Raw genomic sequence first — 13,040 nt, 5'->3', positions numbered from 1 at the left:
CAGCGCCATAAAGGCCATGGCACAATAAAAACACCCAATCGTCCGTAAGGGAAAGGGTTCTAGTTTTTAGGCACACGCCAAGTTAAAGTATTTGAGGTATTATGAAGGTACTTTGATAATAAAAAATATTGCGAATGAATAGGCGTGAAAGGAAGATTTAGTGGCTTAAAATTCACATTTCGTGCTTTATGATTCTCTTTTCATAATAAATTTATTAAAAAATTTGGCAGTTGATGCAATACAAATATTAAATATATTGAAAAGAAAATAACTATACAGTATATTATATTATAGACAGAAATAGTACGAAGCTTTCGGTTCTAAAAACAAAAAATTACAAAAAAATATATATTAAATTTGCATTGGATAAAAAAAAATAGTAAAAAAGATGTGGGAAATGATTCTAATGAGCCTGTCTTCGCAGACATTATTGGAAGGTACGGCCCGACCCAATCATCTTTAAAAGGTATGTTTGAATACGAAAAATACGGGCACTGGAAGAAAATTGTTATTGAAAAAAAATATTTTAAAATTTTGTCGAGGTCCCGCTCCTGCTGAAATTAAAATTGAAAAATCAAGATGCGATACGATTCGAGTCAAACAGAATATTTGTCCAAACCTCTTTATTCGAGTTTACCGAGCCAGACCTGAGTTTATTTGAATCAGACTAAAGTTAGTAGGATCTGGCAGGAGTTTGTTTGGATAACACAAGTTTAATTGGGTTGAACTCGAGTTTATAAAGTCCTTTGGGATATTTAATAAACTAGGAAGAAGAATTAAGGAAGTGTGACAATCAAGTAACGTTCAATCATTGGAAGAAGATATTGTCAGAAGGAAAAAAAATTTTTTTGTCAAATTTTGGCATTTCACAATTTTCTATAAAAAAACAACTCATATAAATATTAAATCGGTCCATAAAACAGTATTTTGGGCAAAAATAATAGAAAATTCCAAATATACATCAAATATTTTGCTTAACTGCATTTACAAGTTGCACAACTATACTTGTCTCTTTCAAATCCATTGTCGCATCTGTTAGAACATCTGGGTGTGATCAAAGCTAAAGAAAACAAAGTATAATTATCAGTTTAAATCAATAATATATATTTTAAGACTATATTTTAAATAGGAGTTCTAGTTGCACAACCATACTTGTCTCTTTCAAATCCATTGTCGCATCTGTTAGAACATCTGGGTGTGATCAAAGCTAAAAGAAAACAAAGTATAATTATCAGTTTAAATCAATAATATATTTTAAGACTATATTTCAAATAGGAGTTCTAACAAAAGAGAGATGTAGGCTATGACGCCAAATTATCCCGAATGCTATTTTACATTGTTTAATTCAAAAAAGTATTTTATCAAAATATTTACAGCAATCACATGTTTGACAACCCTGCTCATCAAATTGGTAACTATATGGACATACCGTGCATTTCCTCAGAGGACATTCTGTATAAGAATTGGAAATAAAATATATTACCAAACAAAATCAATAAAAGCAACATTTCAGCAAAAAACAAAATACGAGTGCTAAATATAGTCGCCTAATAATTAGGTTATTCATTCCTTATCCACTTTTTGTAAAAAATGAATTTTTTTATTACATAAATCCATTTTTTAGTTATACTATTCTATTTAAATAAAAATTCCGAAATATTTATAAAATAAGTTAAATCATAGTCTGTATAAAGTTAGACCATCATAGTGAAGAAACTTAAATTTTAACTCTCCTGTAGAATTATAAAAAGTGGAGATGAAAAAATCTATTTATCAGGTGACGATTTATAAAAAATATTTTATCACTGCCATTTTCCCAAGGAAAAGAACAAGGGGAGGGGGAGGGGAACAAACTAAAAATATATACCTGAAAATGATTCGTTTTTTTATTTCTGCCTACCTAATTTGGGCTCTTAATAATTTGGGCAATTTAATAATTTGACTATATAGGACTAAATAAAATTCTTGTTAACTACTATTGGAAAGTAAAATGTTTTGATAAATTGTCAAACTGTCTAAGTTTTTGTAAAATCACTTGGCCCCGACGCCAAATAAGATAGGTTATACAGTTTATAATGTATATGTTAGCGTCAATGTGTTTTTTCCGTCAATATGTTATTTTTTTTAACTTTAAATCATTTTTTGAGCACGTTTTTAAAAATTTTAAAATCTTATTTTACCGGAAATGTATACCATCATCAGTGAATTTCAGACAATTTTACCATGAACTTTTAAGCTTAATATAATATATATTAAAATATTTATATATTTTTTATATAAATTATAAATGACTCAAAGGTTAACAGAAAAAATTGTCTACAATTCATAAGATAAGCGTTCCAAACATAATAGAATATATTTAAAAAAACGAGCTCAAAAAATGATTTAAAGTTGTAAAAATAACATATTGCCGACATCAAAAAAAAAATTTGCGCTTGGAAACATTCGGTTTTAAAACATAATATCAAAAAAAAATGTGCCATAATTTTCTATATGAAAGATAGGTAAAAAAGATAGGGGGAATAAGCTCTATTTGTAGCCATTTTAGATAGCTGGCCAAAGAATTGTGAAAACCTTGTTTCTAAACGAAAAATATAATTTTCGTTTTCAACATTTTTTTAAAAAATATATTTCACTTTATAGAAACCAAATAAATGAACTTATGACTCAATGATTAAAGGATTTTCATACAACAAATATAAATTTATCATCAATTGAATAATATATAGAAGTGCGTCGCCGCGCTAATCCTCCACCGATGGCTATTTTACTACGCCGACGCTAGTGTTAAAAACAGTTACGAAATAATAGTATTTAAAATATTAATAACATCATATTATATTGATTAAGATTGCTACTTAAAAAAATAATCATCCTAATATATTTTTTCTTCATTTCCTATTACTAGATTCATATTAGCAATAAATATGATTTAGGTGATGTTTTATGTGCATAAGAATCTGAACCTTTTCAACTTGAGTGGGCTGCTTTAAACAAAATTCTAATTATTTTTTGAAAAAAATTAATATAATTGATATAAGATTACTTTTCTTCAAATTAATTGTCAGCCAGAGCCATGTTTTTAAGGTTAGAGAAAAGGAATCTCTCCCTCTTTTTACAAAGATTAGCTACCAAAATTATTGGATCTAACTACTTATTATCTCTATTATTTTTCTTAACTCCCCTTAGTTTAAGGGTAAATTAAGACTAAACACTAAAAATGAATATAAGAATCGAATAATATGCTTTAACAATTAAATTATATAGGAATTGGCATGAATAAAGGATTAACATTTATTTTTATAGTATAAAAAGAATTAATAAATTTACAGTTAGCTTGAATGCGCGTGGAAGATATCAATTTTTTTTTAGGAGTATCCTACTATTTGTTTTATTCAAAAATTATGCCCACTCCTCAATAAACAGTCGCACCCTCTCCTAAAACACAAATTACTTGCTACGGACCAGGGGCTAGCCCAACGCCTAGTAGAATTCAAGGTCTTTTTTCACCCTAGTCAAAGCGGACCTAATTTAGCCTATTCACGGGTCAAGATAAAATTGTGTTGTTTATCAATATGACAAAATTTAGGAATTACACATTTACCTATAGGTTGTTTTATTGTTGTGTAGTGTTGACAAAGGTAGCTCGAAAGAATGGGGCAGAATATTAGAAATATCATCATCATTTTTCGAGAAGAAATCATTAATGAGAACTTTAAACTAAATAAAATGAATACTTCATATTTTGCAATATTGTTTATTTTAAAAATGATATAATATTCTGAATATAAAATTAAATTACAATTGGAAACAATTAGAAACATATAATGACGATTTTCCAAAACCTATTAAAACATCTTTTATATTAATTAATTATTTTGTAAATGGCCTGAGGTATTATATAGTATTATAAATTAATACTATGGTTTTGTTAAACTTAATTTTTCATGGTAAATTATAAAAAGAAGGTTTTAAAGTCCAAACCTCAATTTATGACAGTCGAATATTTTGGCAATTAATTTGCATGCACAAGCCCGTGTACAGGAAGCGTCAGTGGATGGAGAGGGTGGGGCAAAGTTTAATTCGGCTAATTATTTTTTGTTTTATAAGTCATTAAATACAAATTTGGATGCTATGTAACCCCCCCCCCCTCCTCATGGCTACGAGGCTGTTCATACATATATTCTATTAAATATTTAATGGGCTTCATATTGGCATCAGATGATCAATTTTCATTAATTTTATTTAAAAAATATGACTCAATTGATATGATAAACTAAATATAAAATAAAAATTAAAAACTTTGTATATTATAGACAAAAATATAATAAATAAAAACTTTATAAAAATCATTAATACATAATTCATTAAAAATAAATTTGATCGTCACATTTTGCCATTCTAAAAATAAAAAAATTGGACGAAATAAAATTACAATCAGGGAAAATGACTTCCCAAGCCTCAACTCAAGTAAGTGTAGTATTTAAATTATAAACTTAGTCAGAGAGTTCTTCCATATCTCCAGATATTGACACTTTTTTTCCCTATAAGTTGCATTTTTTATATAACTTATATACCTTGATAGCATTAAAAAAAACGTCGCATTTTAAAAATAATCATTATTTTAAAAGGCGTCATTAATATTTCTAAACAAAATTTTTTATTTTATTAAAGAATATATTAAACAAAACAGACTTTGTTATCTTCAAATATATTTCTAAGTTTGATCGAATTTTTTTAAACTTTACTATACACTTTTACTCCACCCGCCTTCAATACTTAGATCCGCCCAGTATGAGCGTTAATTATCATCACAATCAAAATATAGCATGATTATCTTTCATTTGATACACTTATCAAATTTTTATTATTCCCCTCCCTCTGAATCAAGTCCAACTCATTAAAACCAAGAGTGAATGTTTTATGTAAAAATAATCCTGACCCCCAACATCTAGACCGGCTAATCCAGAGGATAATAATCATTCCAGATAATGGTTATCAAGATGATTATTGGTAGAAAGCTATATAATATTATCTCGGCATATGTTCCTCAGGTTGGAAGAAGTGAAGAAGAGAAAGATATATTTTGGGACAGTCTATTGGGGGTGACATACACTGGCAAATGAAGAGGGGATTATCCTGGTTGGTGATCTGAATGGACATGTGGGAGCGAGTAGTAAGGGTTATGAAGGAGTACATGGAGGGTTTAGTTACGGCATTATGAGAAATTTGTAAGGAGAGAGAATTCTAGATTTTAGTGATGCTATGGATATGATTGTCTGTAATACAATGTTTAAGAAAGAATCAGAGAAGCGTGACTTATAAGTCGGGTAGTACCAAAAGTGCAGTGGATTACTTGTTATTAAGGAGATGTGATCGATATATAGTAAAAAATGTGAAAGTGATACCGGGAGAGGAATATATAAATCAGCATCCACTAGTTGTAGGAGATCTCACTCTCAAAGGTGCCAGGGTCACTAAAAGAAAGTTTGTCCCAAGGCTGAAGGTTTGGAAATTGAAGAAGGAGAGTGCTAGACGTCAATTCAATATGGCTTTGGCGATTAGGGAGGCGGAGGTGGCACAAGCATATGGGGTGAATGACAAGTGGGAAGCCATGAAGAAAGCCTGGGTAATGACAACTGAGGAGGTATATGGATGGACAAAAGGGCCGCCTAGACATAGGAGACTTGGTGGTGGAACCCGGAGGTAGCGAAATCCGTGGATGAGAAACGGAGGTGTTTCAAAGTATGGTATAATAGCAAAGAAAATAGTGATAACGATATTTACAAGATGGCTAAAAGAAATGCTAAGAAATTTATAGCGATGGCTCAAGAAGAAAAAAGACACGAGTTTGCTAAAGAAATGGAATAATATGGTTCGAGTGTCAAAGCAGATGTCAAAAAAGAGGCAGAATGTGATAGGTGTAAAGTGTTTGAAAAATATGGAAGGAAAAATGGTGATTGATAGTAGTGGTATTAAGAACACCTGGAAGATTTACATGAAAGGACTTTTGAATGAAGAAAATGAATGGGATAATAATGTTAATCGTGCAAAGATAGAAGGCCCAGAGTGTAAATTTGGCAAGGACGAGATAAAGAGAGCAGTGAAAAAGATGTAAAAAGGGAAGGCATCGGATTTAACGATGGTGGTATCAGAGATGTTTAAAGGTTCTTATGATTTATGGATTGAATGGTTAATGAATTTAGCCAATCATATTGTCACAAAAGGAACTATTCCCGAGGACTGGAGAAGAAGTATAATTATCCCAGTATACAAGGGAAAAGGTGATCCTTTAGATTGCGGGTCTTACAGAAACTCTTGGAACATGCAATGAAAGTATTTGAGAGAGTGTTAGAGAAGCGGTTAAGGGAAAAAATTAAAATTGATGAAATGCAGTTTGGTTTTACATCGGGAAAAGGCACGACAGATGCAATTTTTGTGGTGAGACAAATTCAGGAGAAGTATCTTGCTAAGGAAAAGTAACTCTATTATGCGTTTGTTGATTTGGAGAAAGCATTTGATAGGGTGCCGCATGAGATTACTAGATGGGCCTTGAGATAATCAGGTGTGGAAGAATGGTTGGTTACCGCAGTGATGGCAATGTATGTTGGAGCACAAACAGCAGTACGGACGGATTATGGTGATAGTGACAGCTTTGAGGTGAAGGTAGGACTTCATCAAGGATCCGTGCTGAGTCCATTATTATTTATCTTAGTAATGGATGTGGTGGCTAGAGAAATGCGTGAAGGACTTCCCTGGGAGATATTATATGCATATGACCTTGTGTTAATGGCAAACAGTGAGGGAGAATTGAGGGATAAAGTTAGTAAATGGAAGATGACTATAGAAGCAAAGGGCCTGAAAATGAATGCATCAAAAACTAAGGTGATGATTGGTGGGGAAAATCTAAAGATGGAGGAATCCGGTAAGTGGCCTTGTGGTGTATGTGGGAAAAAAGTTGCTAGAAATTCTATCCAATGCACCAGATGCCAGAAATGGGTACATAAAAGATGTAGCGGAAAAAAGGCAGATTGATGTTAGAAAGAATGACCTTTATTTGTAGAACATGCATGAAAGGGATACATAATAATGATAACCTATGGTGGTCTGGATTTGGCAATGGGTGAACCCTAGAAAAAGTGGATAAATTTTGTTATTTAGGTGATATGCTAAACGCACATGGTGGTGTAGATTCTGCCGTTGTTGCAAGGATCAGACAAGCTTGAAAGAAGTTCAGAGAGATGTCGTCTATTCTTACAAATAAAAAGGTTTCTCTGAAGTTATATGTAATTAGAATTAAAACACTATTTATTACAGCGGCATATTTTTTGTTACAAAGATAAACGTATACAACGTATAAATTTTTAAGATTTTATAAAAGCCCAAGAACGGAATTTAGTCGATCCTATAACAATTTATATGAATTTTGAAAAGTCCGCAATCAATAGTCGATACTGTAGGTTTTTTTTTACGATTTAATTACATCTATATACTATCTAGATATGTTAGGACCTTGATTTTAAAATGTATTTCGTAGACCTTGAAATTTTTTTTAATTCTATTTTCCTTTTTCTGTTGTTTTTAGAAATATTTTAAACGGGTTTTTTATGATTGTATGATAAAGCACCCACATCTAGTAATTAATGAAAATTGATAAAGACATAAATATTAAATAAAACCTATACAATAATTTCTATATTTTTTCAACTTTTAGGTAGATACTGTTATTTTTTCCCGAAATGTACAACTCTACCGATTGTGTATTGATATTTATTATTTAATTGGTGATATAAAATAATATTTAGTATGTCCCCTGAAAAAGTGCAAGCCATGTCCTAACGGTTAAAAATTTGATAAAAAAGGTTGTCAAACATGTGATTGCTATATATTTGATAAAATTTTCAAAAAACTGTTACTCATAAATAAATCTTCAATATATAAATTTTTTAAAATATTTTGTTTCGTTGCATAACGACGATTTTTTGGGGAGTGTATGTCCCAATACTCCATTGGCTGATTTTGCCCATGTTGAGGGCTATTTCCATCCTCATTTTATTGATTAGTTCCCATATCTTAAATTTTTTGTGGCCTATAATATGCTGAAATCGATTATTCCATCCTTCACATACATTTGTTCGATTTTCCCCAGCAATCGTAACGTTGAACACATTCCATGTTTTAGGTGGGAACAATGGCTCTACTTGCCTTTGAAGTTTCTCCCATATCTCAATTCTCCATTCACATAATTTTAATCAAAATAAATCAATAATTCTGTATTCATCCGATACAATGGTTTTTAAATACTCCATACCTCGTATGACATCGTGTATAGGTAAGAATGCTAATCCATCGATCATAGCTGCAAATAAACATAACGTTGCATCATTCCGATATGATGATTCTAACCCCAATTCTTGAATCTTCCTATTGGAATGAGTTAGGTGATAAAAACATCCTTGGATGATGAAACATGTCTGATTTTGGCTCTTGATAATTCAGTCAACAAACTAATCTTACTAATTTGTAGTCCCAATTAATTTTTTATTAACTACTATATATATAAAATGATGAGATAAATTGCTATCAAATTTGGACAATCTTGGTCCTACGGTACCCATATTAGAGAGCATTTACTGTATATAAAAAAATATCAAAAATTAGACAGGTTATACAGTTTATAATAATATATATGTTAACGTCAATGTGTTTTTCCGGAAATGTGTTATTTTTTCACCTTTGATTTATTTTCGCTGTTGTTTTAATTAAAAAATCTGATTTTACTGGAAATGTATTCCAAGTGAATTGTAGATAATTTTATAATTAAATTAAAAGTCATTTATAATTTATATAAAAAGGGAAAAACTAATATAAATTATATATATTTCAAATTTTTTTGTCAAAAATGTATGAAATTCATAGAAAGTATTCCAAGATACAATATATCTCTGATTAATTCAGAATTGAAAATATAAAATAACGCACTCAAAAATGATTTAAAGTTGGAAAACTAAAACAGACGGAAAAATAACATTGCCGCCATTATTTATTAATTAAAGATACTTAATTATCAAATTGGAATTTTTGCCCAGAAACTGAAGGTGTTAATCAGCAATATTTTTTTTATTTCTAGATTTTGGCCAAAACTTTTATTACTCATTTCTGGATTTTGGTAATAAGTATGAAATTTATTAATTATTAATGAGTAATATTTTTTTGAGAATTTAATCAAATATACCGCAATCACATGTTTGACAACCTTGTTCAAATTTGTAACCAATAGGACATGGCTTGCACTTTCTTAGGGGACATACTAAATTTTATTTTATAACATCAATTAATAATTATAATAAATTACTAACAATTCAATCGGTAGATCGGCAAAAAATAAAATTTAAATATCTTTAGATTAAAAGTATTGATTTGTCTTAATATATCAGTTCTGGATTTTATAACTCCTTCTCTCCAACCTGAATTTATTTTATTATTCACCTATATCGGTTGTGCAATCTCAAATTCCCTCATTTGAAATTATTCATCATGTGCTGCCTTTTGTCGTATATTCGATCGTTCCATTTCATCCCTAACATTTAAATGTAACCAATTTGATCCGTTTTTAAATTTCACCCCAATAATAACTTTGCTGGTGAACGTCTAGTTGATTGATGTTCATCCATTATATATGCCAGGCGCGTAACCAATGGAGGGGAAAGGGGGAAATCCCCCCCCATCACAAATTTGTCTGTTTTCATAAATATCATTTTAAGCTAATAAAAAATTTACTCCCCCCTCCCACCCCCCCTCCCCCTCCAATTAAAATTTTACTAACATTTGAATATCATATTTCCAACATAAAACTTATTTTTTATAAATAAATTTTCTTAAAATTTCCTTTCCTTGTGAGTACATTAACATTATTCAAAAATATTAATAAAAATGGAGAAATTTTTAGTCAAAACGGTATATAATTTATTATTAAATATATTTATTTTATGAAATTAAAAATTATTAGTTAGTGAGTTAGAATTTATTTTAATAATATTTTAATTATTAATAAATATCTAATTTATTATTTTTCATTTTTCTTTAGAACAGTAAATACACAAAATTTAAATATGTCTGAGCATGTTGGCTCAATTTCCCGATATTTTGAAGTTATTTTATATTCTTGCATGTTTGCCTATTACAACATGCACGAATGAAAGGACATTTTCAAACTTGAGAAGGCTGAAGACATTTTTATTAAGTACTATTTCAGAATCTCGGCTAAATGGATTAGCTATTTTCTCTTCTCTTCTCTTCTCTTCTCTTCTCTTCTCTTCTCTTCTCTTCTCTTCTCTTCTCTTCTCTTCTCTTCTCTTCTCTTCTCTTCTCTTCTCTTCTCTTCTCTTCTCTTCTCTTCTCTTCTCTTCTCTTCTCTTCTCTTCTCTTCTCTTCTCTTCTCTTCTCTTCTTTTCTCTTCAAAAGAAAGAAAGAAAAAAAGAAAGAAAATTCATAGATTTAGTTCCAACGACGAACGAAATTCTAGATAAATTGGCAACATCCACACGAAAATTAAAAATTACATTATAGTTATAGTTTTTAATAAATCTTTTGATAATATTGTATTTGATAGATCTTATAAAAACTTGCTTTTTAAATTATTTTCCAGTCAATTATACACTGTGCACAATAAAAAAAATTTATTCTACTTATATTGTATGAGAATTTAAGCTGAGGTTAGTTTTTAAAGTAAATTTTAAAATAAAATGACATTATATTTTAAATTATAATTTAAAAAAACTTTATTAAATATATAATAAAAAATAGGCTTGTAATATCGATATGCACAAATTAGTAAATAAAAGTTTAAAATAGATATATAATTATATTAAATTATGAATGAATAGAAAAGCTAAAACATAAGACCCGTCCGAAGGCCGGACAAAAGCTGGTCAAAGTACAGCTAAGGGAATTTGTGGGCAAGGCCCCCCAAAAAATCCCCCCCCCCCATAAGAAAATCCTGGATACGCCACTGCTATATGCTATCAAAACTTCTCCCATATCTTCCTCAGGCTCCCTGATGTCTTTCCTAGTTGCAAAATATCGACTCTTGAGGGTTCGTATTGTTCTTTCCGCTAAACCGTTCGTTTTTGGATGGTACGGTTTTGTATGTATCAACTTAATATTTTTCTCGGAACAAAATTTTCGAAATTCTATTGAAATAAAATGAAGTCTATTATCTGACCAATGTCTTTATCGCAATTAGGCCACCAACAATGCATACTAAAAATTGATTTCATAGCATTTATTCCTGGATGCCCTCTGTGTATAATCGTTAATATTGATTTCCTCAAAACGGTTAGAATTACCAACTTACCATTCCATTCAATAACATCATGATCTACTGACAATTCCGATTTTAAAAACAAACTATCTGCATCTTTTTTCGCATCAAAATCCACCCATCCACCTTCAATGTACCATCCCTTGTCTCCTTTTGGAGTTCAACTTGACTAATATTTTTATCGTGCAAATTTATCGCTCTAACGCATGTTTTTCTTCGTTATTTGATTCTATGTCTTCTACTGGAAGCCTAGATAAAGTATCAGCTTTTCTTTTCCTGAAACATATTCACAACATATGCGGACATTTTCCAAGTAAAACGCGTTAATCGACTATTGGATATTTTTGGTAGTTCCCGTTTATCACCAAATGATTTTTCTAAAGGTTTGTGATCTGTTCGCAATATAAATTTTCGACTAAATATGAAAATATGAAATTTTTCCATTCCAAACAAAAGTGCTCGTGCCTCTTTTTCTATTGGTGAATAATTTTTCTCTGACTCTAATACGGTTCGCGAGGCAAATGCGATAGGTCTGCTAATACCTTTTTTTACTAAATGACACAACACAGCTCCAAAACAGTGGAGGGACACATTTTAATATAATTGGCAAGTTTGGCAATATGGAATTAGCGTTTTATTTGTTGACAAAAGCTGTTTTATTTTATCAAATACCTCTTGTTCCCTGTCCGACCAACCCCAGCAATATTTAATGCATGTTAATTTATGCCGTGGAGCGGCAATTATATGCAAATGTGGCAAAAATCTTTCGTGATAATTCATAAGTCATAAAAAAGATCGTAATTGGTGTATATTATTAGAAGTTGGTATCCTTCGAATAGCATCTATTTTTTCTTTCCCTGGGTGTATCATTTTGTCTATTACAAAACCTAGAAAAGAAACTGATTCATTTAAAAGGCGTATTTTGGCCCATTTTGCCTTCATACCCACCTGTTTTAATTTCATTAATACCTTATGTTATTCAAATGTTTTACACCTTTTTTACCCGTTTTGATAATATCGTCAAGATATACTCCGGTCATTTGGCAGTCTTGTAATAAATTATCCATATATCTTTGGAAAATGGTCGACGCACTAGAAAGACCGAAAGGCATACATTGATATTGGAAATAACCAATATGGGTTAATATGTTTAAGTATTCTTTTGAACTCTCTTTGATTGGTAATTGTAAATATACATCTTTCAAATCTATTACCGTAAAGTTTATTTGTTAGCTTAGATATTGAGCATTAAATTCCCATAAATTTCATAAAATTTTATAGTATATATTTTTCTCAAAACAAAAAATAATAAATAAAAACGTTTTAAGTTTTAGCCAGCTTATAATCGGCTAAAATGGCTAAAAATAAACTTTATTACACAATTTGTTTATCTTTCTTTTTATAAAAAAAATATACCATATTTAGTTTGCAAACAATTTTTTGAATGGTATAATATAAAATATAGTAAAACTTGTTTAGCATGGACACCATAAAGGTCTTGATTATTTCTTTGAACAGTTTCCTAATTTATTAAAAACTTTTTATTTTCTAATATTAATTAATAAGAATTTTATTGAAATATAAAATTTTGGTCATATTAGTGAATTGCCCTAATTATTAAGAGCTCAAATTAGGCAAGTTTTACGGTATAACTATTTATCATATAATAAGGTAATATACAATATTTTGATAATAATTATATCCGAATATATATATT

General features: G+C 30.0%; 1 long non-coding RNA gene across 1 annotated transcript; it reads right to left on the bottom strand.

The window, feature by feature from the left end:
- Positions 1-1,137: 1,137 nt before the first annotated feature.
- On the bottom strand, positions 1,138-9,262 carry LOC135930728 (uncharacterized). The gene is made up of 3 exons (XR_010572873.1): positions 9,236-9,262; positions 1,375-1,452; positions 1,138-1,207 (listed from the first exon to the last, which is right to left on the bottom strand). It is a non-coding gene; the product is annotated as an uncharacterized LOC135930728 (long non-coding RNA).
- Between the last annotated feature and the right edge of the window lie 3,778 nt (positions 9,263-13,040).

This window comes from Gordionus sp. m RMFG-2023, unplaced genomic scaffold (assembly GCF_954871325.1).
Source record: "Gordionus sp. m RMFG-2023 unplaced genomic scaffold, tfGorSpeb1-WG-v2 contig_367, whole genome shotgun sequence".
In the NCBI taxonomy this organism is placed as follows: Eukaryota; Metazoa; Nematomorpha; class Gordioida; order Chordodea; family Parachordodidae; genus Gordionus; species Gordionus sp. m RMFG-2023.
This window is presented reverse-complemented; position numbering and strand designations above follow the sequence as displayed.